Source organism: Lissotriton helveticus, chromosome 2_1 (assembly GCF_964261635.1).
Source record: "Lissotriton helveticus chromosome 2_1, aLisHel1.1, whole genome shotgun sequence".
NCBI lineage: Eukaryota > Metazoa > Chordata > Amphibia > Caudata > Salamandridae > Lissotriton > Lissotriton helveticus.
The window spans coordinates 788,831,466-788,858,443 of record NC_136059.1 but is presented as its reverse complement, the minus strand read 5'-3'; the positions used below and the strand labels follow the sequence as shown (position 1 = coordinate 788,858,443).

At 45.1% G+C, this 26,978-nt stretch overlaps 1 protein-coding gene and 1 pseudogene across 3 annotated transcripts in view; both read left to right on the top strand.

The window, feature by feature from the left end:
* The window catches only part of MCC (MCC regulator of Wnt signaling pathway), a 1,512,525-nt gene that overhangs the window by 891,104 nt on the left and 594,443 nt on the right, over nt 1-26,978 (top strand). The window lies entirely within an intron of this gene.
* On the top strand, nt 22,708-23,566 carry LOC144819506 (derlin-1 pseudogene; annotated as a pseudogene).

Here is a 26,978-nt window from a genome sequence, read left to right as displayed (position 1 = left end):
TTCAAAAGGTATACAGGTATTAGTACAAAAAGGTACTCTCTGAATATTCGCAATCGACAAAAGGAAATTATCAAAAATATTTCAAAGACCATGAGTGTTGCAAGAATCGCTGTGAGTTGCAACTTGAGAGTCATTTACAGAAAGAAAAATACAAGTTAGTCTGTCCCTGCACTAGACTAAGTGACATCCCTACTTAGCAGATCTTAACCTAAAAAGGTGTCAGCAGTGGTGACTTCCAAAGAAGATCACACACTTCCCTTAATCTTTGTCTCAAAGTTGAAGTCTTTTGGTTCTCTATCTGCCTACCCATCCGCTCTCTAAAGCTCCTCAGATCATCTGCTCTAACTCCACCCCAGGGTGCTTTCCCTAATACAAAATCACATTTCCAATAGGAACGCCCCTGGGGACGCCCCTCACGTGGTGCAGTTTTGAGCGGCAAACTCAGTACTGGTGCTCCTCGGGAATCTTCATTAAAGTTGACCTTGCTTCCCAGGCTTCTCTCCGTCCAAGCGGTACCCCCTAAAATTCCTGAAGACTCCTACAGGCCTGTGCCTGGCGCCTCTGAACAAGGGCCTATTCATTATTTCTGATTTAAGTCCCCCTTGCACCTGCAAACAGACACTCTCTCTGTAGGCCCCAAATTCCAGCCTTTACCATATCTAGAAGTCATAAAACATCCTGAACAGACCTATCGTTCGTACTCTGTGCGACCTCTCCTTAACGAGCTCATGCAGATCAAAGTAGCAACTTTCTCTATACAGGCCTACCAGGATTACATAAAACGGCCTCTGCAATATGCACATTTAATTTCTTTGTTTAAATGTTATTTTAACTAACACACATATACTAAAATATAACACATCTATGTAAAACATATACTTCAGTACTATGCCTAATAATACATTTGCACTCAAATGACATTAAAATCCACGTCACTAAAAGTGTAGCAGCATCTTTCGTTTCTTGTGAAATGCCATGTGGCCTACACATTTTCATGGTTTGCAGAATTACACTTCGTTTCACTTAGCCATCCAACGTGTGACTCCAACATCATTTTTAACATTTCTACAACCTCTACATTAGTTTTTCACACTTGTATATGCATCTATTCTAGTTAAACACAAACACTCATATATTTTCTCTATATAGGTTGACACTCTTGTATATTCCACACTACTAATATTACGTGCTTGTAAATATGGTGCACTTATACATTTTCTCAGATTTGTGCTCTCTCAGTCCCCCCTTTGATGACTTTCAGGAGTCATCACCAATCAAAACACCATCCCTAAAATGTAGGATCTTTCAGACTGAAGTTGTTGCAATACCCCCTCGTTTCATTGTCTCTAGAGCCTTCAGACTCTTATATTGTGTATCCTGCATCGCAGTCAGTCTTTTCTCCTGTTCCCTCATGGATCTCTGCAACCTGTTTGCTCTATACCATTGGTACATTCGCACCAATCCCCACAAAGTGATTACACAAATCACAATTATGATGATGAGTTTCAATATGTACCAAATGATACCCTTTCCTAGGTTGGAAAACCAACCTCCAACTTTACCCATTCCTTGACCTACTTTTTCCCATACATTTATCTTTGTCAGGTCCTCAATTTCATGATGAATCGCAGTAATGTTTCGTATGTACTTCTCTAGAGGTTTTGAATTGTCTGGAATGTAAGTGCAACATTCCTGGACCTTCAAAGCCTTACAGACTCCGCCCTCCTTGGCTAACAGAACATCTAAAGCAAGTCTGTTCTGAAGAACCATTGCCCTTATCGATTGCATCTCTCCCTCCACCAGCATTAAGGATCTAGCAGTACTGGCAGACAACCTATCTACGACTGTAGCCAATCTTCTAATTTTGATGTCATTCAGTATCAATCCCAAGAGGGGGAATGCAGCACCAAATACATCCCCAACTACCTCTTCAGCACCTAAATCTCTTCTCCCTCTTGTTGGTGTCCCTCTCTTTGTCGTTTCTAAATTCTCAACATGGTATATTTTGGGGAAGACAATTGCTAAATAGCATGATCCGTACCAATTATCTGGTAGCTTCACATATGCATTTCTTCCACATACAAAATATACATTTGGGATTGCTTGCATCTCCTTCAAAAAGTCTTTTGAGTAGTACTCCAATTGGAAAGCATGTTCACAACTGACTTGACCTACAAACAAATTCTCATAATAGGAGTAACTTCTGTGAATGCACAGTTTCCCCCGTTTCTCCTTGTCTAAAGCAATTGGACCAAAACTACCCTTTCTTTGATGTATCCTTTCTTCCTTGGTCCAATCTGTTTCCCATTGTCCTGAAGCTTTCAGAATCTTTTGCCTTCTGTATCTAGTATCCACCTGCCCTATAAACTTTTTCGCAATTTCTGTCACTTGACAAGTCAGATTATTTCTTCGGGCATGTGAAGTATCCAACGTTTTCCATGGAATGAAAAATTTCTGTAACCTGTCTTCACACTAGTAATAGTCCCACTTATTCAGATGCTTATAATTTGGGACTTCTGACAATGTTGAGTCAAAATTCGAGAAATAATACTCGAACCCATCTCGTCCATAGAATATGCTCAACAACAAACTACATGTGATTTCATACGTCAATGGAAGATGATGGTATCTGATACCCTCATCCACAGAAGCTGGTAATTGCATACAAACGTAGCAATTCTTCGCCTCCATGACATCAATGTATTCGTAGAGCAACTTGGCATAAGCATTTGACCTAAAGTTCCCCTGGGATTCATCAACGTGTAATCTTTTGATCTCAGCATCTAGCAAAGCCTTTTCTTTCTCAGTGTTTTCTCCCTTTACCCCAGCAACAGTGGTAGGCTTTTGTGTTGATGCTTTCTTTGTTTCTGATCTTGCCTTTGTTTCGTTCTCATGTCCCACTATATATGATATAGTAACTACTAAAACTATAAGAGAAATCACTACCACTAAAAGTGTGCCTACTATGCATTTTGCCCTGCGGTTCGGGTTGCCAGTCTCCATGATCTCAAACAGTGTAGCTCTGGTTGTCGTTCTCAGACTTCTTCTCAATGTCCTTTTTCTTTGCACAAAGGCTCTCTTCATTTGAACCACAATGTCTTTCTTTGAACCACACTTGGAAGCTGACAGTTCTCTCCCGCAAGAACAGTCATTAAGTTCTGTAGCAATAGACAACGCTAGCCCTTCTCCATCCACTAAAATGAAAGTCCATAGTTTCTGTCTTCTTCCATTTGGCACTAGGTTATCTTTTTCGATCTGTATTAACAAATGTTCTTTATCAAAGTCTTTTTAGCAATCTGAAACTATGCGTGTTCCAAGAAGTTCCACCACATCCTCATATATGTCCATACGAAGAAGGATTCCCTCAATTATTGGACACTTCGTACAACAACATGGGAATTCGACTGTCTCTAGTATTATCCTGAAACTATGCGTGTAGTGTGGCTCACTGGTTAGAGGCGGCAGACCCGAGAGCAGAGGACGGCCCGGGACCAGGGTTCGATTCCCGACGCGGCAGGTTTCTGGACCAGGGTCAGCGGACTCGATAATTCTCTCGCCTCGGTGCCCACTCTGATCAGCGATCACACTCGGCAACTCTGGGCACTAGCTTGCCTCATCTTCACTAACGGCCCCACCAGACCGCCGGGGATGCCTGGTCTCACCCTGGAGATATCCATTAAGGGACCATCTCTCAGGGAAGCCAGGAAGGGTTTCGCAGCGGTCGAAGCGCGGAGGTACCCCTTCGGGAGTGATTCCAGCGCTATATAAGCACATAATTAATTAATTAATCCTCCTTATTTCGCTTAGAACAAGAGGACAGACGAAGTTAAGAGTTAGTAGTTTTTCGATCTCCACTCCTGGTACTACCAACTCTACGTCCACCGTTACAAAGGGGTCAGTTCTGGTCAGGGTCACTTTCTTCACCCTCCCAGTTTTGCGCCCCTTTGAGGACATCTGTAGCTAGGTAGGTCCACTCAGGTGTAGAGTATCTTCTGCTAGGCACTCGTACTCTCCTTGATCTCCTTGGACCCTCCTGCTCTTGGTCCTGTGCACCTTCTTCCAGATCCGAGTCTTCGGATATAGGAGCAAGAGTTTCTTCTCGAGCTATCTTCAGGCTCGGCCTCCTTCTTCTTTCAGGCCAAGTAGCTGCCCCACTTCTTGTTCTCCTATTGCTTTCCCTCCTGCTCGGTTCCTGATCACTCTGTTCCTGATCTGTTTCCAAGTCACATTCACAACAGCTCTCTCCTTCTGTTGCAGCTTCAGTTTCGCTACTGCCTTGCCCTTCTTCTTCTGGATCTGCAACGCTCCCAACTTCTTCAGACACCCCCACAGCTTGACTGATCCCCTCTAATGGTTCACCGTCTTCAGCTGGATTCTCATCTGTGAGAGGAGCTGTTTCTTCCAGGGGTGCTGGAACTCTTCGGGTGTGGGAAGCGTGTATCCAATTCAGCAGGCCTCCACACTTGACAGCCGTATTTGTGGTCAGTATGACCTGAAAAGGTCCTCTCCAACGCACGTCTAGGCAGTTTTTCCGGACGTGTTTCTTCACCAGCACCCACTCTCCTGGGCACAGGTCATGGCACAACTCTCTTGGAGATGGGACCTCAGCAGCCTGCACCTGGAAGGACACAGAATGAATGGCGTCAGACAGTCCTTTGCAGTAATCCAGGATCAGGTCATCTGTAATGTTTAATAATGTCGCAGTTGGTACAGAAGGAAGCCTCATTACCCTCCCCATCAGCACCTCGTGTGGAGAGAGACCTGTCCTCCGGTCGGGTGTGCTGCGCATGCTCATCAACATTAAAGGCAAAGCATCTGGCCAACTCAAGGAAGTTGAAGAACACACTTTGGCAATTCGACACTTTAGTGTCCCATTTATCTGCTCCACAATTCCTGAAGCCTCTGGTCGATAGCTACAGTGCAACTTCTGATCAATGTTCAATGCGGCACAGAGCATCTTCACAATTTCACTGTTAAAATGCGTTCCTCGATCAGATTCCAGAGAGCCTGGCACCCCGTAGCGCGGGATCAATTCTCTAAGTAACAGTTTTGCTACGGTGAGTGTATCGCACCTACGTGTAGGGTATGCCTCGACCCACCTGGAAAATATGCATACGACCACCAACACATACCTAAGGCGGTTGACTCTAGGCATTTCAATTAAATCTAATTGCATTCTGTTGAAAGGCCCCCCAGACCTCCCAATGTGACTCATGGTAACTGGTGTTCTTTTCCCTACATTCAGTTGCTGACATGTGACACATCTCCTACAGACTGCTTCTGCTGCAATCCTGAACTTTGGGCAATACCAAGTTTGCCTAAATACTCTCAGCATGGCATCCCTTCCTAAGTGCGTTGGACCATGTATTTGTCGTGCCATTGGACTCACTAATTCCTCTGGTAACACTGCTCTTCCATCTGCTGAAACCCAAAAATCCATTTCACTTATCACACAACCTGCTGCTTCCCAGGACTTTTTCTCTGACTCAGGTGCATTTTCTTGCATTTGTTTCAGATCTTCCCACGTATCTACGGTCTCTAACATCATATTTACTTCTGTCTTTTCCTTTGCCCCACCTACTTCCACCTCTGTGAAAGTGTACCCTTGCTCTGCACAGTAGCGGGCAACTTCATCCGCGTATCGGTTTCCTTGGGACACAAAATCTGTATTTTTTGTGTGTGCTATACACTTGACCACTGCGATTTCAGCTGGACCTTGCAATGCTTCTAACAGTAATCGTACAAATTCCCCATTTCTGTTCGGCGAACCAGAGGAGGTCATGTAACCCCTCTGAGACCACAATTGCCCGAAATCATGAACAACACCGAAACCATATTGGCTATCGGTATAGATGGTGACTCTCTTTTTGCTACCTGCTATACAGGCACGTGTCAATGCAATGATTTCTGCTACCTGAGCGGAGTGTACTCCTTCCAGGCAAGCGGCTTCCACAACTCCAGTAATGGTGCAAACAGCATAAGCTGCTCTCAACCGACCAGTATCGTCTCTTAAACATGAGCCATCAACAAAATAAATTTCGTCAGGGTCGATCAATGGCTCGTCCACAATATCTGGTCTTGGCTTCGTGCATAGTTCAGTCACATCTAGGCAATCGTGATCTTCACATTCTTCGCCTTCTATATCATTTGGAAGTGGCATCAATGTAGCAGGATTCAAGACCGAGCACCTCTTAAGGGTCACGTTCTCTGCAGCAAGAATAACTTGCTCATAGCGCGTGAGCCTACTGTTGGTCAAGTGCTGCGTCTTGGTCCTAGTCATTAACAATTCTACAGAATGCGGTACATACACCACTAATTGGTGTCCCATCACGATGTTCTCACACCTCTCAATGCTGACACCCGTTGCAGCAACGGATTTGAGACATCCGGGCAACGCTGCGGCTACCGGATCTAATGTAGCCGAAAAATATGCAACTGGTCTACGGGCATTTCCGTGTACCTGCACCAACACTGATAACGCACATCCTTCTCTTTCACAGCAGTATAATGAGAAAGTCTTCTCATAATCTGGCATTCCCAAAGCCGGAGCACAACACAAATCCTCTCTCAGCTGTAGGAACGCCATTAGACACTCGTTGTCCCATGGTACCGGATCACTCACCTCCTTGTGCGTCAGTTTCTGTAAAGGTTTTGCTTTCAGTGAAAAGTTAGCTATCCACTGTCGGCAGTAACCAACCATTCCTAAGAACATTCTAACTTCTCTCTGCGTCGTTGGCGCATTCATTTTCATGATGGCCTCTATCCTGTCTGGAGACACCTTGTGCTTCCCCTTCTCTATTCGGTGACCCAGATACTGTACTTCTGTCAGACAGTACTGTAATTTGTTCGGAGATACCATATGTCCATTCCCAGCTAAATGATTTAGTAAAGCAATGGTGTCTTCCTTACAAGCTTCCTCTGTTTCTGACGCAACAAGTAGGTCGTCTATGTACTGGACCAGAACCGAGTTCTGCGTCAGTACCAGACTTTCAAGGTTCTTGTTCAACAGCTGACTGAAGATCGAAGGGCTATCTGTGAACCCTTGTGGGATTCGACACCATGTTAAGGCGCGATCTTCCATTTTAAATGCGAAAAGATACTGACTGTCCTCATCTAATGGGATGAAAAGAAGGCTTGACAAAGGTCTATCACTGTAAACCACTCAGCTTGGAATGGTATTTGAAACAGTATCACTGATGGATTCGGTACCACTGGACAACATGAAACCACAATGTTGTTAATCTTTCGAAGGTCCTGAACTATTCTGAACTTCCCACTAGGTTTCTGTAAACCCATAATCGGGGAGTTACATGGACTACCCACGATTTCTTTCAGTATTCCCTGTTGAATCATTGAATCGATCACAGGTTTTATTCCTGCAATCGTTTCCTGGGACAGTTTATACTGAGGCGTTCTTGGATATTCAGCGTTTGGTTTTATCATGATCTTCACTGGTTCCACCCCTTTGATCAGTCCTATCTCTTCCCCAGTAAAATCCCATACTTCAGCTGAGACAGCATCTCTTAAGTCACAAGGAAGGTCTTCCACAGTCAGAGTAGGATACAGTTCTATACATGTTCTCTCATTGGCAATCTTAAAGGTAGCATCATCATCTGCGGTCTGTACCTCCACACCCTGAGGTGTGCAGTATATGATGCAATTCAATTTGCACAACAAGTCCCTCCCTAACAGACATACAGGACTAGAATCACATACCACAAACTGATGTTCATTTGTGTAATTCCCTATTTTCACTGACACTGGTTCTGTCAAAGGACTAGTCATTCTTCTATTTGCGACTCCAACCACCTGAATTGTTTCCCCCAACATTGGTAGGTCAGGAACCACTGCTGATCTCAGAGTTGATCGAGTAGCTCCAGTATCCACCAAGAATGTCATCGGACACCCTGCTACCTCTGCCTCAACAAATGGCCCTCTCTGATCTACTTCTAGAACTGCCCCGAGGGTACAGTCCTCTTCTCTGTTCACACGTTGACCGGTCATCGGGTCAATGTAATAACATTTTTCTTCTTCAATAAAAAGAGGCATTTGTTTATAGACTTTTCCCCCTGTCGCGATCTTTGGTGGCTGTGGAAACTGAGCTCGTGGAGCCGAAGTCCCCCCTTTGACCACCTTGCTTCCTGGGACTGTCGCCCTTTGAACTGGAACCTCCGGAACTTCCTGTTCTAATTCTAGTTCTCCGCTTTCAGGGTTAAAAGGACACTCGCGTCTCCAATGTCCCACCTGGTGACACTGGTGGCACTTTGTCGTTTTCTTTAAAGTGGCAAAATCTATTCTGGGTCTCTGACTTTCTTCATTATCCTTGTTCTGACCATTTGACTTCCGTCCCATTGTCCCCGTTCCCTGTTTCTGCTGTCCGCCCTTTCCGGCTGACTGCATCTGCACCACCATCAGCTTCTCCTTCATTTTCTTTGTTTTAGAATCTATCTCATCGCTACAGTATCTGGCATACCTTAAAATTTCATCTAGGGGTTTGTTTTGCCAACAAATTAAATGTTGCTGAATCATCAGACAAATATCAGGTCTCAACCCCAAAACAAACTTTGACACAAGCTGTCCTATATCTTTGGGATCCATTACATCGAGTCCACTGTATTGTTTGAATGTTTTCAACAACCTTTCATAGAACTCATGAACTGTCTCCTTTGGTTCTTGTCTTGTTCGGTCTATTTTTACCCAATCTATGTCCTGGGGTGGTACCTTATCTTTCAGCCAAGCTATTACCCTTTCATACTTTTGCATGACAATTTCAGACGGTCCATTTGTCTGAGCATCCCTTACTGGTTCAATAGTTGGCCATTCAACACTAGTCTTGCACGATGTCCACAAGTCAGATGGGACCACAATGTCAAACAAAGTGTTCAAATCAATCCACAATACTTTCGAGATCTTTACAAACCTTTCTACCTGCTTATACCACTCTACTGGATTGTCCCTTAACTTCGGAAATGAGTTTGTAAATGCAGCTAAATCTCCTCTACTCCAGGGTACATGTACATAATTCCCATTCGATATTTCTCGCAAAGGGAATGCCTCCATCTGCATCAACCTTCCCTCAGGAGATGTCCCATTCGCACACCGCCTAACAGTTCCCCTTTTGGACCATCTCTCCTCCCATTTGTCCAGATCCCTCCACGCTCTTATTCCTGCTATTAGTTCCCTTATGTGTGTTTTCAATCCAGTTGTCCTTTTTTCCTCTAAATCCTGATCTGAGTATTGTAACCTATGGTTACTCTGTAGGGTCTTTGTTCTGGACAGACCTACCATGTACCTGTCTGCCAGTTCAGACAGTTTCTCATGAGTCGCTCTTGCCTTTCGAGTAACATCTTTCGCTATGAACAGCAACTCATCTTGTTCATACAAGTCGATCCTTTCTAAAGCCAACGTACCATCTATGATCTCATCCAAATCAGATTTTAAACTGGTGACATCAAGTCTTTTTGCCTTTATTGTAGCTTTCAGTATACCATCTCTAGGGGGTCCGTTTCCATCTCTCCCATCCCAGCTCCTAGTCCTACGTCTAGGTATAGGCGAGTTAAGGGGAGTCCTCCCATGCTCCCACCCCTCTAGGTCCCAGGCCATTCCATCCTCTCTGGGTTGATGATGAAACACTCCAGTTCCTCTTGTTGTCCCACATTCCCCATCCTGCCTGATTTCTCTAGGTGGTTGCCAAGACACCCCATTGATCCCCCTGTCATCCCCATTTCCCTGAGGTCTCTGAGCACTCGACGCGTGGCAAGACCCCTCACTGTCCCCACGACCCCAATGCTGTATATTCTCATTGGGTGCGTGATGAGTGCACCTAAACCTATCTGTGTATGCTAGTACCATTTGGTCTCCACCCTTTTCAAAGAGCCGAGACATCTCTTCACACTCCATGCTTCTACCATCTCGCTCCTGCTGGTCCCTCCCATCATTAGGACGTATTACTCCTCTGTTCTCCTGGCTTTGACCCTCACGTCCCTGACTGCTTTCGCTAGCCCCGCAGTGAGATACTGTCCCATTGCCTCGATTTCCCCACTCAGCTTCTGCTCTTGACCTATTGCTCTGCATTTCTGCGGACCCATCCCATTCCCTCAAGTCAACTCTTAACTCTTTAAAGGATTTCGGACGTGGTCCCCTTAGGTCCATCGGTCCTCTTTGACCCCCCTGCTCTGTTGCGGGACTCACTGTCGGTTCGAATGGGGTGTTCCACGTTACCGGTCCTGGCAATTGCTTCCAAGCATTTGTCGTGTTATTCCTCCTTTCCATCTCAACTCTTTCTCTCTCTAACCGTATCTGTTCTTCCTCTCTCCCATTCTCTGGGTTGTAAATCGATACTATGGGTCCTATGGTAACGGGTACTTGGAGAGCATCTGGCAATCCAAAAGTTTCAACTCTCTCTGCGGTTGGCGTTTTGTGTACCACAAACCTTCCGACTACACTCTGTGCTGTACTATGTTGAGGTGTCTCCCCACCTTTGATAGGTGTCCATTCCGATGTAGGAAGTGGTACATACCCCTCTATGGCAGCCCCATCTTCCCTTGCGAGTGCTCTACTTTCAATTTCCCCAACTCTCGGAGGCGGTCTATCTATCAGTAATCTATTTATCAGGTTGTCTTCCGAGTCGCTCTCCTCATCTTCTTCCATGAGGTTCTTTCCTCCTGCCACCTCTCTCACTGTGTACAACTTATCCACCTCAATAGCCTGTACTCTCCACCTCTTGGCGTCCTCATCCCATTTGGAATCTCGCACTGCTCTTACCGATCGCGTCAACCTTTCTTGACGCCTATTCAGATTCCTGTCGTGCGCCGCCCTAATCCATGCATTAAGGGCCTCAAACTGGGTTGGTCTAGGCGGGGGTTTCAATGCGGACATGTTTGCTTTTAGCCGATGTAACACCTCTAATTTAAACGTCCCATACTTTGGGAACGGCATCTCCTCATTCCCTTCCGTAAGCTTATTCCAATCTCCAATCCATAATATCGTATGCAGCCCAACATTCGCTGCCATATAATGAGCTGGTGTACCCTCTGGCGGTGCCTCTTGCCCGTAAAAAGACTCTCTCCTTTTTCTTTTAAAAATATCCTTCAAACATTTAAAACACTTCATTTTCAGTCTACTAGTTTCTGTTTTCTCCGGGTTGTTTACTTCCTGATGACAATCCGCCAATCTCGGCACTGTTCTCGCTAACTGGCCTATCAGAGCGCGACTTCTCACTGACGTCACACCAGCCGCCCAATCTCAGCACGGCTCTTGCCGACGTCACTCCAACCGTCCTATCGCGTCGTGGCTCTTCACTAGCCACCCTATCTCAGCGCGGCTCTTGCCGACGTCACTTGTCCCCCTTCGCAGCAGTTCCCCTCCTTTCTCAATTCGTCTCCGCGTTTATGCATGCGTTCCATTCATACTCTGAAAAATGATTACTTCCGACCAAGCGATCACTTTCATCGACTGCACGTCCACAGCCTAACTGTAGTTGTCACCTTAACCGACGAAATGTCTTTCCGTTTACGTCCAGACAATCGCCTTGTCTGATAGGTTACTTACACACGGCAACTTTCGACCTGCGTCCGTTGCCCACACACACACTCACACGTTCCCCCTATCTCGGTTCCACGGACGATCAATGGTACCTCATGACCCCCGTACTATGGTTGACAACTACTCTGAGTGTTCGATACACCCGGACCACTTAAGCTCTACTTCGAACTTAAGATTTTTACCAGGTTGCGCGCGCTCACAACCTTCTCTCAATCTCACTACAGGCATTCAACTCCGCTAGACATTACAATACAAATACAACACAAAACACCGCAATCTGTTCACGCATGACCCTTGTTATACTCCCTCTCCTCCGATACTGCTGCTTTTCTCGCACCGTCAGCACCCTCTTCGGCACGCGATTTTTCCGCTGCTCATCTCTCGATGTCTAGCTCTAGGGGCCTTGGGGTAAGCTAACCTAGTCTAGATTACCTTCCTCAAGAAGATAACCATCCTACACTGCTACCAACTGTTAACGCGGGGTTTCTGGTCTCTAGTTACCTTACCAGATCCCTAATCAAGTCGACTGAATCGTTGGTACCTGTCATTGAGTAAAAGACAATCTACTACTAGGTTAGTCAATTAAGAACTTAAACCACTCTAAAGAACCACTTACCACTGGAAAAGGTTAAAAAGTTTTAATTCAAAGTCAAAAGTATCTGGAGATACAAACATCTCAGAATAAGATTCAAAAGGTATACAGGTATTAGTACAAAAAGGTACTCTCTGAATATTCGCAATCGACAAAAGGAAATTATCAAAAATATTTCAAAGACCATGAGTGTTGCAAGAATCGCTGTGAGTTGCAACTTGAGAGTCATTTACAGAAAGAAAAATACAAGTTAGTCTGTCCCTGCACTAGACTAAGTGACATCCCTACTTAGCAGATCTTAACCTAAAAAGGTGTCAGCAGTGGTGACTTCCAAAGAAGATCACACACTTCCCTTAATCTTTGTCTCAAAGTTGAAGTCTTTTGGTTCTCTATCTGCCTACCCATCCGCTCTCTAAAGCTCCTCAGATCATCTGCTCTAACTCCACCCCAGGGTGCTTTCCCTAATACAAAATCACATTTCCAATAGGAATGCCCCTGGGGACGCCCCTCACGTGGTGCAGTTTTGAGCGGCAAACTCCGTACTGGTGCTCCTCGGGAATCTTCATTAAAGTTGACCTTGCTTCCCAGGCTTCTCTCCGTCCAAGCGGTACCCCCTAAAATTCCTGAAGACTCCTACAGGCCTGTGCCTGGCGCCTCTGAACAAGGGCCTATTCATTATTTCTGATTTAAGTCCCCCTTGCACCTGCAAACAGACACTCTCTCTGTAGGCCCCAAATTCCAGCCTTTACCATATCTAGAAGTCATAAAACATCCTGAACAGACCTATCGTTCGTACTCTGTGCGACCTCTCCTTAACGAGCTCATGCAGATCAAAGTAGCAACTTTCTCTATACAGGCCTACCAGGATTACATAAAACGGCCTCTGCAATATGCACATTTAATTTCTTTGTTTAAATGTTATTTTAACTAACACCCATATACTAAAATATAACACATCTATGTAAAACATATACTTCAGTACTATGCCTAATAATACATTTGCACTCAAATGACATTAAAATCCACGTCACTAAAAGTGTAGCAGCATCTTTCGTTTCTTGTGAAATGCCATGTGGCCTACACATTTTCATGGTTTGCAGAATTACACTTCGTTTCACTTAGCCATCCAACGTGTGACTCCAACATCATTTTTAACATTTCTACAACCTCTACATTAGTTTTTCACACTTATATATGCATCTATTCTAGTTAAACACAAACACTCATATATTTTCTCTATATAGGTTGACACTCTTGTATATTCCACACTACTAATATTACGTGCTTGTAAATATGGTGCACTTATACATTTTCTCAGATTTGTGCTCTCTCACCAGTCTGACCCTGCATCCTTGTATTGTAGATCTATAGCCGTTAGTAGAGATGTGTAAATGTGTTATACTGAACTGGTTAAGGGGTTTACCTCTAGATTTTGACCCACTATCTTAATAGAAGAGTCTGTCATCATTTACCAACTTGAACCTGTTTTGCAGGAATCGGGTGGGACCATTTCTTTGATGAAGATTTAATGGTGTCTGTAATAAATATTCAGCCCTTGTTGAACAGTGATATATTTGATAATGCACAATACACTGGGCCCACTTATGACGTATGCTGTATTTGTTCCAAGTGGCAAATAAAGACTGGGTTTACATGTACGACATCCTTTTTTGCATGAAGCTTTTCGTGTTTATTTTCACTAACTTCATTGCTCTCCAGTGTGATTTCCATGCACAGAGGAGTGAAGAGGATCATTGTATTGCTGTTCTTCCCTGATGTCGGCTCTTCGCCCTAGGAGCCTACTCTAGGGCCTGATGCAAGGCCTGCATGGGTCTCGGCTCTGCACATCAAGCCTTTGCTTGCTGGTCTGCCAGGGAGTGCACAGATTGTTTTGTGAGCAGAGCATGGATATGTTATCAGTAGCATTGGCTCTCCGCCTGGCACCACTTCAGGATTTGGCTCAATGGGATAGATTCCGTCCCTTGCTTGTTTAAATGGAGTCAGCTTTGCCTGACCGCATTAGGCTTACTTGTTCCGAGCAGGGCTCCTTTGCAGTTTCATGTTTTTACGTTATTCCATTCCCCTCTGAAGCAGATGATGCAGTTGATGTTGAGAGGATATTTTTTATTTTCCATGAACTGTAAAACAAAATTAATTGTCTTGGTGCAAAGCCAGAGCAGGGATTTAAATATTCTGGCAGAGTGCAGACCTCTGCTCTTCATAAACCAGTTTTAGACATTTGATGGAGCTGCTGTTCCACAGTGGTGTACTGGTTGAGATTATCTGCTAATACTTGCAGTACACCCACCCGGGTTTATCTTTAGACCCCTGTTTTGTGAGCTCTAGCCTGCCAGTCAGCGTAAGGTGCCTGATTGCAAAAGATCTTTTGTGGGCTACACCAGAAGTATACCCTGGGTGTAGAGCTCGCCCCCTGCTTCCACTGGTTTGCTTTACTGTCCCTCCTGTTTCTTTGCTTCTTATTCACTGTCTTCCCTTTCTCCTCTTGTGCTTGTCCCTCCCCTGAAGCATGACCTCTTTATCCTCATTTTCATTGGCTGACTTTATCCTTCCACTGCTCACATTTAGGGAATAGCTTTTTTCCCTGTGAAGACTGTGTGTGCTTTCTCGATTTTTCACACCAACTCCCGCACCCCCACTCCCAGGTGATCAGTGATGCTCCCCCCCGCTCACCCTATCCCTTGCTGCTTTTTTTAAGGGCCTCCCCAGCCCATCCCATGATTTCAATGTCGCTCCCTCCTCCCCCATCCTGTCCATTGTGTCCTACTTTTTAAAAAAACATTTTATTAAACAACAACAAACAAGGCATTGGTTACATCAGTAACGACCATGTGCTCACGTAGAGCCCACTCCGGGCAGATCAAGAGAATTGTACAGTTACAGTCAGACTTGTGGGGGGGGGGGGGCAGTGGGGAAACAATGCAGCACATACAATAATAAACATCAAATGTAAGGTCACTTAGGGGGACAAGGGAACATCAGGTACTAAGTCTTGCGGGGAATACATATATTCCCGCGATAGGCATCCCACTGGGACCAAACTCTGCTCCATGTCCTAGGTCTACCCGTAGCTAGATAGACCGTTTTCTCCCTAAACATGCACCAATCCATGCCCTCCATCCACACCGAGACCGTGGGCGACCTCTGGGAACCCCACAACTGTGCGATATCTCTCTTGGCTATCATGTTACCAATGGTCGCCCAACGGATCTGAGCAACAGTGTAATCATTCGGTTCCCACACGTTCAACAGGCAGCGCCTAGCCTCGGATAGCAAAGACACTCCGGTAACTCTTGCCATCACCGCATGCACTCGGGCCCAAACCCCCGCCACTGACTAACACTCCCACAGAATGTGAAGGAAGGTACCAGACATACCACAACCACGCTTACACAACCCATCCAAAGAGTAGCCCATTCGAACCAGACTCGGACCAGTGACATATATACGGTGGAGGATCTTGAGCTGGACAAAGCGAAGACGGGCAGGAATGGCAACCTCCTTAGGCGACGACAACGCTGATTGCCAGTCCTCGTCATCCAACTCCAATCCGTCCTCAGTCCATACCACTCTGAGACGCACAAGTAGATCAGATCGATTATAAATCAACTTTTTATAAATCAATGAAATCGTGCTGTCAGGGACATAACCGTCCAGTATGCGATCCTCGAGAGGAGAGGACTCTGGGACATCAGTGCCCGCGGCGAAAACCGACAGCAAGGCATGGCGCACCTGCATATATCTGAAAAATTCCCTGTCTCCGAGCTCATATTCCATCTTCAGCGCCTCGAAGGTTTTAACATTCCCCTTGGACCAGAGGTCACCCACCCTGCTGATACCAATCATATCCCATTTCTCAAAACCTTTCGTTCTCCATAAACCACCCAATCCTTCAGATGCATACAATGGGGTCGCACGAGTCAATTTATCACCCCATCTCAAAGCCGCATTCGCATCTTGCCAAGCTCGCACGGTAATCCTAGTGGGCCCGGACAGCGTCCTACAGATCCCTTTGGAATAAAGCACCCTGTTATAATTCCCGCCGGTAAAAGATGTTTATCCATCTCGAAAGCCGGTAAAGGACCCGGTGCGTAGGTTGCATGGTTAATCGCACTCAGTTGAGAGGCCCAAGGGAGCGCTTGATATCTGGGAGAGCGATGCCCCCATCGTACCAAGGGAGCGTAAGCTTGGGGAGAGCGATACGAGCGCGCCCGTCCCAAATCAAACGTCTCTACAGGCTCTCCACTTCCCGAAAAAACCCGGAAGGAATGGGGTCAAACGAATTCTGGAGAGCATACAAAAATCTCGGCAGAGACATCATCTTAAAGAGAGACGCACGCCCGAGCATTGACAGCGGTAACTGAGACATCAAGTTTCAGTCGCTGGAGGAGGGAAGCAGATTGCGTTCGTAGCGAACCACGGGATCCAGGGAGATATAAATCCCCAAATACTTAAATCCTGACTCGGCGATTTGTATTGGGAGTCTGCGAGGCAGCCGGGGAGACCCTCCTGCCAGTACATAAATACAGGATTTCGTCCAATTAATAACAAGACCCGAGTTCTTCCCGAAGGAGTTTAAAACGTCAAAAAGCACGTTCAGGGATTTCTGGGGGGATGTGAGGTACAAAAGAATGTAATCCGCATAGAGCGAAATACTATCCTCAAAGTCGGGAGTCCACCTAATGCCCTTTATAGAGTGCTCCCAACGGAGCCATGCGGCCAGCGGCTCCAGCGCAAGGGCAAAAAGCAAGGGAGACAACGGACAGCCCAAGGGTAAAAGTGCCAGATACCTTCCCATTAACCACCACCTGGGCCAGAGGCTTCCCATAAAGGAGTCTCACCCATGCAATGAATACAGGGCCGAATCCAAATTTGGCGAGAGCCGCCCAGCGATAAGGCCATTCGATAGTATCAAAGGCCATTGTGGCATCCAGAGAAGCCAAAATGGCCGGTTCAGTAAGGGTACCGGCTCTCGCGAGAACTCCATGGAGTCGCCGAAGATGAAGGGCAGTATTGCGATGCGGGATAAAACCGGATTGATCCGGATGGATCAAGTCACTGATCACCTTAACCAAACGATTAGCTAACAATTTAGCTAAGATTTTGGGTTCGGCATTTAAAAGGGAGATGGGCCTGTAAGAGGCACAACGGTCACGCGGCTTACCCTCCTTATGTATTACCACGATAGAGGCCAGCCGCTGATCTGCGGGGAGGGAACCAGAGTCCAACGCCTCAAGGAACATATATCTCAGATAGGGCGCCATTTTGCCGGTCGCAATTTATACAATTCAATGGGCACGCCATTGGGGCCCATGGCCTTACCGGAACGAAGGGAGCGAATGGCAGTCGCTATTTCGTCTATCGTGAGAGGTGCGTCCATAAGATCCCTATCAGCATCGGAAAGACGGGGCAGGTCCTACTTTATTTTAATAGATTCTTTGACCCCCCCCTCCCTCTGTCAGTTGCTCACCCCCAGCCTTGCTCTCCCATCCACTCCATTGTTTCCCTCTCACTGCCACTGTCTCTTTCAAGCCATTTGGATTTTTAAAAAGCGCTTTTGTGCTGATAATTTATTACATTTTATTAAATTGACCAAACCTACAGGCCTCTGCCATTTTGGATCGGTTAATAAAAAAAATAAAGAACATGGAACACATGTAAATCAGTATAGTAAGTCATCATGCATGCCTACTTAATATGACAACTCGAGTCACTATGCTTTTCTTTTGTTAATACTGGACAGCATGGACCTAAGTGTTTTGTTCTTTTACCGATGCTATAGTGTACAGTATTAGCAAGGTCCAGACCAATTGGCTTTGCCAATGCGTGTTTATCTTCTTGATCCTTCCTACTCTCTCCTAGCCCTTCCTCTAGCTTATGTTCTTATGCTTGAAGTTCTATCCAGGTTGATGAAAATCTCCTTGGATACCCCTCCTTTTCTTTACTTCCAATGCTCTCCTGCCCCCTCTGCACTCATGGACAGGTTATCTGGTGGTGTTGCTTCTGCTGAATGCCCATGTAGTCTTATCCCCCTGCTGACGTACTCTCTAACCCTTTCCGTACTCGTCTGTCTCCCTCTGCTATCTTCTTTCTTGACTGCTGTGGTGTTCTTGCACCAGTGTCTCATGTAACATGACAGCGGTGTTAGTGTTTAGGGAGTATATTGTTTCATTTTCTTTACCACAGTTCTGAAACGTCAGAGGGTGTTACTTCTGGTATGACTCTTCTGGGCCACAACTTTTTGATTTTCAACTGTTATTATTATTATTATTAAATGCAATCGAGTTTATGTTCCCAAGGGGAGAAGAGGTGAGAAGGGAGGATTTGAAAAAGAGAGTGAGGGCCTCCATTTGTGATTCTGATAGAACGTTGTTCTGTTCACTGACGACAGAGACAGAGGAAGTGTGCATCTAAAGGTATTTTATGGCCATTACAGAACTTGATTGCATGTGGACGTTTGTGAACGGTAAGACAATATTTTTTACTCAGTGAGTGGTTTAATACGTTGTCCAGATGACGTAGAGTCTGTTACCAACACAGCCTCTTTGGGATTGTTGTAATCAAGCATGCTGCAAAAAGTAGATTCTCATGAATGCATAATATGAAACATAATCCGAACAAAGGGCCTGATTACGGGTTACGCGGTGTGGGAGCGGGCCGCCATGCCACCACCCTTCTCCCACGCTGCCAAAGTCATATGCACACCGCTCACCACATTACGAGTTAATTTGTGGTGTGGCAGGTGGTGCTTTGGCAGTCCCACAGCACTGCCTGCTAGAAAGGTACTGCAAAGGTAGCGGCAATGCACATTCCTGCGTGGAATAGACTGTGAAGTCCATGCCGTGCAGGAACTGGGGGTGCATGTCGGCGGAGGCGGGGGGCAACCATGTGCCCCCTGCATGCATCTCTGTTCAGAGGCAAAAGGATCCCTGGGGCCCCCTTAGTTTCTTCACTGCCACAGTTTTTATGGCGGGCTCACCGCCATGAAAATTGTGGCTGTGAGGAAACTTATAATATGCTTGGCAGAGCTGCAGTGGCACAGCCAGCATACTGCTAGGCCGGACTGCTGCACCACAGCCGAGAGATCACGCATCCCTGGCGGTTGCAGCGGTCCTGGGGTGGTGTGACCGCTGCACTCGTAATGCGGCAGTCGGTTGTGAGTTTGGCGGTCTGATGGACCACCAATCTCTTAATCAGCCCTTAAGGGAAGTAGTTTTAGGTTAAAAGTGCTGACTGTTCATTTTGAAGGAGGACTGTAAAAAGCATACAATATTTTGTAAACTTTTGTATTGATAATGTCCATTTTTTTATTCAAAACAGAGGCACGACACATAAACTGCGGTACATATCATGCAATTGCAGCAAACAAATGTGGATTTAAACAATCAATATCCATAGCGTATTAAGGCATTGAATAAATGGTGGCAGAACATACATAGCTGATGGCATTTCATAGCCTGTTCCTATCAGACATCTCCTTCTGATGCGAGAAACTTAAAAAAATGCTTCAATGCCTTCAGCTGAAAAAACATTCTGCTGAGGGCAGACGTGGTGGCTAACTATAACCGGTGCTGGATTGAAAATAAAAGATAGCCCAGCCAAATAATTTCAGACCATGCAGACCTTCAGAAGGCCACAATTGGAAGGGGCCACGGTTCATGGTTGGATCATGACTGACCCCCGCCCACCCTGATATTTTCCTGAAATGGACTCATTTTATAACCATTATGATATTTGACATAGTTTTAGTGAGTTTTATTTCTGCTTAGTCCATCTTCGGAGCCTTGTGTCTCTCATCTGGAAATGCCTCAGTTTGACCACCGCACCGTCAGGTGCAGACCTGCCGTGGTATTTTGCAAGGGGTCGACTGCTGTGTGTATGCAACAACTGAGGGTAGACCTGGTCCTGTTTCACTGCATGGCTGTAAGTATTTCCTCGGTATACCCCAGGAACATAAGCTGTTTTGCAGGGTTAACTTGCTATAATTCTTTTTCATGTAGGAGATTTATCAATCGTGTTTGTTTAATATCAGATCCTATGGCATCTGATCCCCAACTGAAGTTCATATTGGAAAACCTTTGACGTGCAACCACCTGTCTATCCACAGTCATTCATTAAAGGGGAATTTCTGTGTCACCACCCTGTTTTAGGAGTTGGGTTGGATACACAAATGTGATTACTGAAGTAGACGGCTACTTAGGCAATCAATCAAGCAAAGGTGCCATAGGATTTTTATCTTTATTGGGTTTAGATCCCTGCTGAAGAAAATGTGCTAAAATTGTTTCATTCTGTGTCTGCATATCAGGTGTCCTAGACTTTTCAATAGATTTTTGATTGATTGTTTTGCCACACTCATCCTCTGCAGAGTAAAATAAATTTTTCCTCCATGCAATCTGGGTTCATCAAATAAGGTTACTCATGGCCAGATCCTCAAAATTTATTTTTTAATGGCCTTTATCTTTGTGAGTCAAAGTCAGCTGTCAGACCTCTTAATTGTTTTGTCTTTTCACTATCTGCACCTGTTTGTGTACTCATGGGGAGCTGCATCAGAGATGACAATCAAATCTTCCCTTATGAAGACATTTTTGAGTGAATATGTCTTTGAAAATCATATTTCTAATCTTGAGTCATGATGCATAGCAAGCCCTGTGGATCTAAAATATCAGTGCGTCCACGACACCCTAGGTTAATCCAAAAGACTACATTTAGGAGCTCTTACAAATTAGCACAACTTCTTCCTGGTTCACTAATCTTTGTACCCCTGAGACTCAGTGTGGCACAATTTGAAAATTGGTTTAAGACTCTTATGGTGGCCTGTACTACTGGTAACTCTAAAAACTTGGTAGAACACTTTGTAATGCCTCTGCTCCTTCTCGGGACACTCCACACCCAGCCACACCCACACACAACCACACACACACACACACACACACACACACACACACACACAACCACACACACACAACCACACACACGCAACCACACACACGCAACCACACACACGCAACCACACACACAGCCACACACACAACCACACACAAAACCACACATAAAACCACACACACAACCACACACACAACCACACCAAGCATTGGCATAGCCGATAGGTCTCGCCTTTGGGACCTTATAAGTGTTTAGCAACGCAACAGTTGATGCGGTTGCACCAAGGATATTGTGCTACATAATTAAATACTTAGAAGGTCCCAAAAGCGAGACCTATTGACTTTGCCAATGCTTGTTTCTATAGATTATGACGGAGTACCTCGGTGTTTTTTCAGAATTACCCTTTGGAGGGTAAGTCCCTTCTCCTTTCCTCTATCTCCCTTATTGTTGTTCCTCATCAGAACTAAGCAATTTGTCTTTATACTCTGCAATACAGAAAAAGAACAAAGAGAGTCCTTATTATACATTGTGATCTTATGCCATTTCTGTGTCTCTAGGCCTGTGTGGTAGCATACTTTATAGTATGATTTCAGGTATCACTTATCAAAAACCAGAGTTCATCGGAACCTCGTCGATCACTCTTCGCGTGGCGTATTTACAATACCACCAAATCGGGGATGTTAAAGGAGACTGCTTCCGTAATGTAATAGAGAATCATATGTGTAGTTAGCACAAGCTCGCCGGGTCAACCAATTAGTTTACCAACAATTTGAGAAACAAGTGAAGTGTACTCATTTTAACACCATATTGAGCATCCATCTCACGGGTGAACAATCAATGCAGACAAACACCCCCTAGCATCAACATTTATTGATTCCGATGTAAGGGCTCGTATCAACGGCCCCTTCACATTTCTCGATCAGATAAAGTAATTCTTAAAATGCACTTTCTATTTGATAATTTCCTGACAGTATCAGGAGGTCAGTATTGGATAAACACTAATTGAATACTCACTTGATTGCTGTAAGTTCCTCTGTATACATAAGGTATCCTAATAAATCCACACATTAGTTGATGGGGGCTGTGAAATGAATAAAGCTAATAAGTACCTTTGTTTGGCTAAATCTGTGGTATAGACACAGTGTAGCAGTGAATACTCATAGGGTACTTCCATGCGACATCTCATCAGCTGGAGAGATTCGTGGGAAGACGCCACGCAGAGGGCTTGTGTCATGTCTTTGTTCATGAAAACTGCACCGCTATCTCGAGGTTCTGTGCAGCCATACAGGGTTATCCAAATGTTTATCAGCAGCTGGGAGGATAGCTCTAGAGATCCAACCGCCATGTAAGATCAGGCTTATGTGCACCTACTTGTGAATTGCATGCAAGAATTATACTGGATCTGGTGCAAAAGTATGCAGTCATGTGCAGGTTCTATCATGACAGTGTGAAACCTAATACAATGTTTGCTTGAATGTGATATATCTGTTGCGTTACTACAAACCACACTGTTAATAAAACCCAATGGGGAGCTTTTTTGCTTATTTTAGATATTAGACACACCATCTTATACTATCTTTATAATAGACAATTGCTCAAACTATTCTATGTTGCATCCTTGACTTGGGATGATATGCATGTTCATGCGCGCTGTGCCTTCTGGTGCCAGCCTGGGACAGTTTCGGGTGGATGTCCTGGTGAAGAAGCCGCTCCTTCCCAGCTGAGGAGCTGTAGCGGTGCCCTCCCGGGTTGCCGTCCTGTCGGACATCGGGAATTGCTTCCGCAGCATCCCCCTGCTGACGCGCTACTGGTTCGCCGCTTCGATCGCAGTGCCGTTAATTGGGAAACTGGGTCTGATCAGCCCGGCTGGTGCTGTGGCCGGACGCTTTCCTGCATCGCTTCCACATATGGAGACCTATTACTGCAACATTTTATTTCCCAGTTGGTCCTGGAACAGGATTTTTGTACATGGTGAATTTATATTTCTTATATCAGTATTCATCACGGCTTGAATCAGGTGCTTTTGATGGGAGACCCGCTGATTATTTGTTTATGCTCCTTTTCAACTGGATTTGCATTGTGATCACTGGTTTAATAATGGACATGCAGTTGCTAATGATTCCTCTGATCATGTCCGTGCTATACGTCTGGTCCCAGCTGAATCGAGATATGATTGTATCATTTTGGTTTGGAACAAGATTTAAGGCCTGTTATCTACCCTGGGTCATTCTTGGATTCAACTATGTCATTGGTGGATCCATAATCAATGAACTAATAGGAAACCTAGTTGGCCATCTCTACTTATTTTTAATGTTCAAATATCCAATGGATTTAGGAGGAAGGAGTTTCCTGCCCACTCCGCAATTTCTGTATCGATGGCTTCCTAGTAGAAGAGGAGGAGTATCTGGATTTGGTGTTCCACAAGCTAGTATGCGTCGGGCTCCAGAAGATCAAGGAGCAGCAGGTGGAAGGCATGCCTGGGGACAAAGATTCTGGCTAGGTGAACAGTGACCCACTCTTAGCACTTTTCACAAAAACCAATGCTGTTGCACATAGAACTCTGGCACATAATATTTTGAGGACAGTTCTTTCTAGCGCTGTTAGATTTAACCCCTGGAGAATACTTTCTGATGTAAGGCAAAGTAAACATTTTATCGGAGGTAAAAACCCTTCAAAATAGTGAGCAATGCTCTACACAGCCTTTACATCTTAACATATCTTCAAAATGTTCTTTTGGGAGCATCTTTCAATTTGAGTTGGATATGGGGTTTTTTCTTTATCGCTGATGCAAATTCAGGACTCCTTAATGAATGGGTTCCTCTATTTTTTGCAGCCTGGCCTCTATCAATGGAGCATATAATAGTCCTCTTGTTTGTGAAATATTTTGAATCAAAAGCTGCTTTTTAGAATTACCCAGTATATTTTTTGAGTTCAGTATGCCTCTTTTGTAAACCTTTTACATGCAAGCCATATTTCAAAATTGCATTTCCTTGATTTTTAGTTTTCTTGGTAGGCTCTTGACTTCTACAGTCTTCCTTTAGCGCTTAAGGAAGAAAAAGCATTGATGCCTTCCTAGGGAAAATAAATACTTTTGGTAACGTGGACAACTCATCCAAAATATGTCTCTAGTCCAAGTCATTTCGGAATGTTTTCCAAAAATCAAATTTCCTTGATGCGCTGCTGTCAGATGAAATAGCTTAGTATGGTGTTTAATAAATAACTAGATGACTGCATCAGGGAACAAGAAGGTAACCACACTTGACCTGTATATAATCCTGTTTTATCTGTTCATTTACATTGGGCAAAAATCCAATTAAAATCTTCTTTTCATGTTCAAGTTGTACACTTATAGGTCATACACAAGAGTCCACTGTCATTTTCTCCAAGAGTGCAACTACCTTCAATCATGTATAAGTCCCCATAATTGTACCAGGTCATCAAAGAAGCCCCATCTGTGTGTAATAGAAGCATCACCCTTGTGATCAGCACAGTCGAAGCCATGCATGTGTACAGTAGACATGGAGATATTATCTATACCATAAGGGAGTGTATACAGCACAGTTCACATATATTATGTGTTGTCCCTAGGCAGTCAATCCATTTACATTCCCTAGTGGAGAGAATGTTGGTCAAATTTCCACCTCTCAAATCCAGTTTGATACCTCCAACTCCAATCCAATCCATTCCATCCTCTGTGGGGTTTTCTCCGTGAAGTGTTTTATCAGTCGCCCACCTTCCACTTACACTGTATTCTTCCTCTGTGGTGGCAGATTCTCTGCTTGGCCATTTGTGACACCATGCCCAGAAGTATCCCCATCAAAACTGTATTGCTAGTCCAATTACATCCTGAGTCCAACAAAACTTGTGATGTTATCAGGCCAACAAGACAGGATCTAGGTAAGAGGTCAAGGAAACAAGGGTCCACCAATGAGCAATTGTTTATGAATGGCAAACGCATACTTTGAGTTCAGAGGTGGTTGTAGGTCAACAAGCATTGGCAAAACTAAGAGGTTTTGCCATTTGACTTTCCCACTTCAGACTTATTGGTTTTGCCAATGCTTTATGTCAGTGCTTTTCAGCATCAGCAAAAAAAGGAACAAACATTTTCAAAGGCAATAGGTCTGGTCTTGGCACACTGGTGCGATGGTTACATTTTTCTTTAATCTTTTATGGCAAGCATATCCCATCAAAGTAAAATGGAAGGAAACAAAAATATGCTGTCAACTAAACGTGACTGCCTTGTGCTTGCAATAAACAAATGATTCAGAAAAGGGGGTGGTGATGAACAGAGTGCCTGAATTAAGCAGACCACTCTTACCCAGTCCAAAGATCAGGGCTTGATCCATCACCGTTTTTTAGCTCACTGCACCATCCCAGCTCAGAACTTGGCTATATGCAAATTAGTCTGTTCCTGTCCCAGTGCATGATGGGAACAGGGCAAACCAAACTACCAAGCCAATTCTTATACTGGGAAGGAAACAAGCTTCCGGGGACCGGTTTCTGCCATTCCAGGCGTCGTCGGCCCGGCTTGCTTGAATCCTGATGGTGCAATGAGCAAGGGACTCACATCTGAGTATACCCTTCCATGCTTATGGTGGACAAAATGATTCAGAAAAGGGGGTGGTGATGAACAGAGTGCCTGAATTAAGCAGACCACTCTTACCCAGTCCAAAGATCAGGGCTTGATCCATCACCGTTTTTTAGCTCACTGCACCATCCCAGCTCAGAACTTGGCTATATGCAAATTAGTCTGTTCCTGTCCCAGTGCATGATGGGAACAGGGCAAACCAAACTACCAAGCCAATTCTTATACTGGGAAGGAAACAAGCTTCTGGGGACCAGTTTCTGCCATTTCAGGCGTCGTCGGCCCGGCTTGCTTGAATCCTGATGGTGCAATGAGCAAGGGACTCACATCTGAGTATACCCTTCCACACTTATGGTGGACAAAATGATTCAGAAAAGGGGGTGGTGATGAACAGAGTGCCTGAATTAAGCAGACCACTCTTACCCAGTCCAAAGATCAGGGCTTGATCCATCACCGTTTTTTAGCTCACTGCACCATCCCAGCTCAGAACTTGGCTATAGGCAAATTAGTCTGTTCCTGTCCCAGTGCATGATGGGAACAGGGCAAACCAAACTACCAAGCCAATTCTTATACTGGGAAGGAAACAAGCTTCCGGGGACCGGTTTCTGCCATTTCAGGTGTCGTCGGCCCGGCTTGCTTGAATCCTGATGGTGCAATGAGCAAGGGACTCACATCTGAGTATACCCTTCCACGCTTATGGTGGACAAAATGATTCAGAAAAGGGGGTGGTGATGAATTTAGCAGACCACTCTTTTCATCACCACCCCTTTTCTGAATTGTTTTTGGCCACTATAGGTGTGGCAGGGTATACTCAGACATGAGTCCCTTGCTCACTGCTCCATCAGGATTCAAGCAAGCCGGGCCGACGACGCCTGAAATGGCAGAAACCGGTCCCCGGAAGCTTGTCTCCTTTCTGGTGAAGAATTGGCTTGGTAGTTTGGTCTGCCCTGTTCCCATGATGCACTGGGCCAGGGACAGACTAATTTGCATAGAGCCAGGTTCTGAGCTGGGATGGGGCAGTGAGCTAAATAACGGTGATGGATCAAGCCCTGATCTTTGGACTGGGTAAGAGTGGTCTGCTTAATTCAGACACTCTGTTCATCACCACCCCTTTTCTGAATCGTTTTTGGCCACTATAGGTGTGGCAGGGTATACTCAGACATGAGTCCCTTGCTCACTGCTCCATCAGGATTCAAGCAAGCCGGGCCGACGACGCCTGAAATGGCAGAAACCGGTCCCCGGAAGCTTGTCTCCTTTCTGGTGAAGAATTGGCTTGGTAGTTTGGTCTGCCCTGTTCCCATGATGCACTGGGCCAGGGACAGACTAATTTGCATATAGCCAGGTTCTGAGCTGGGA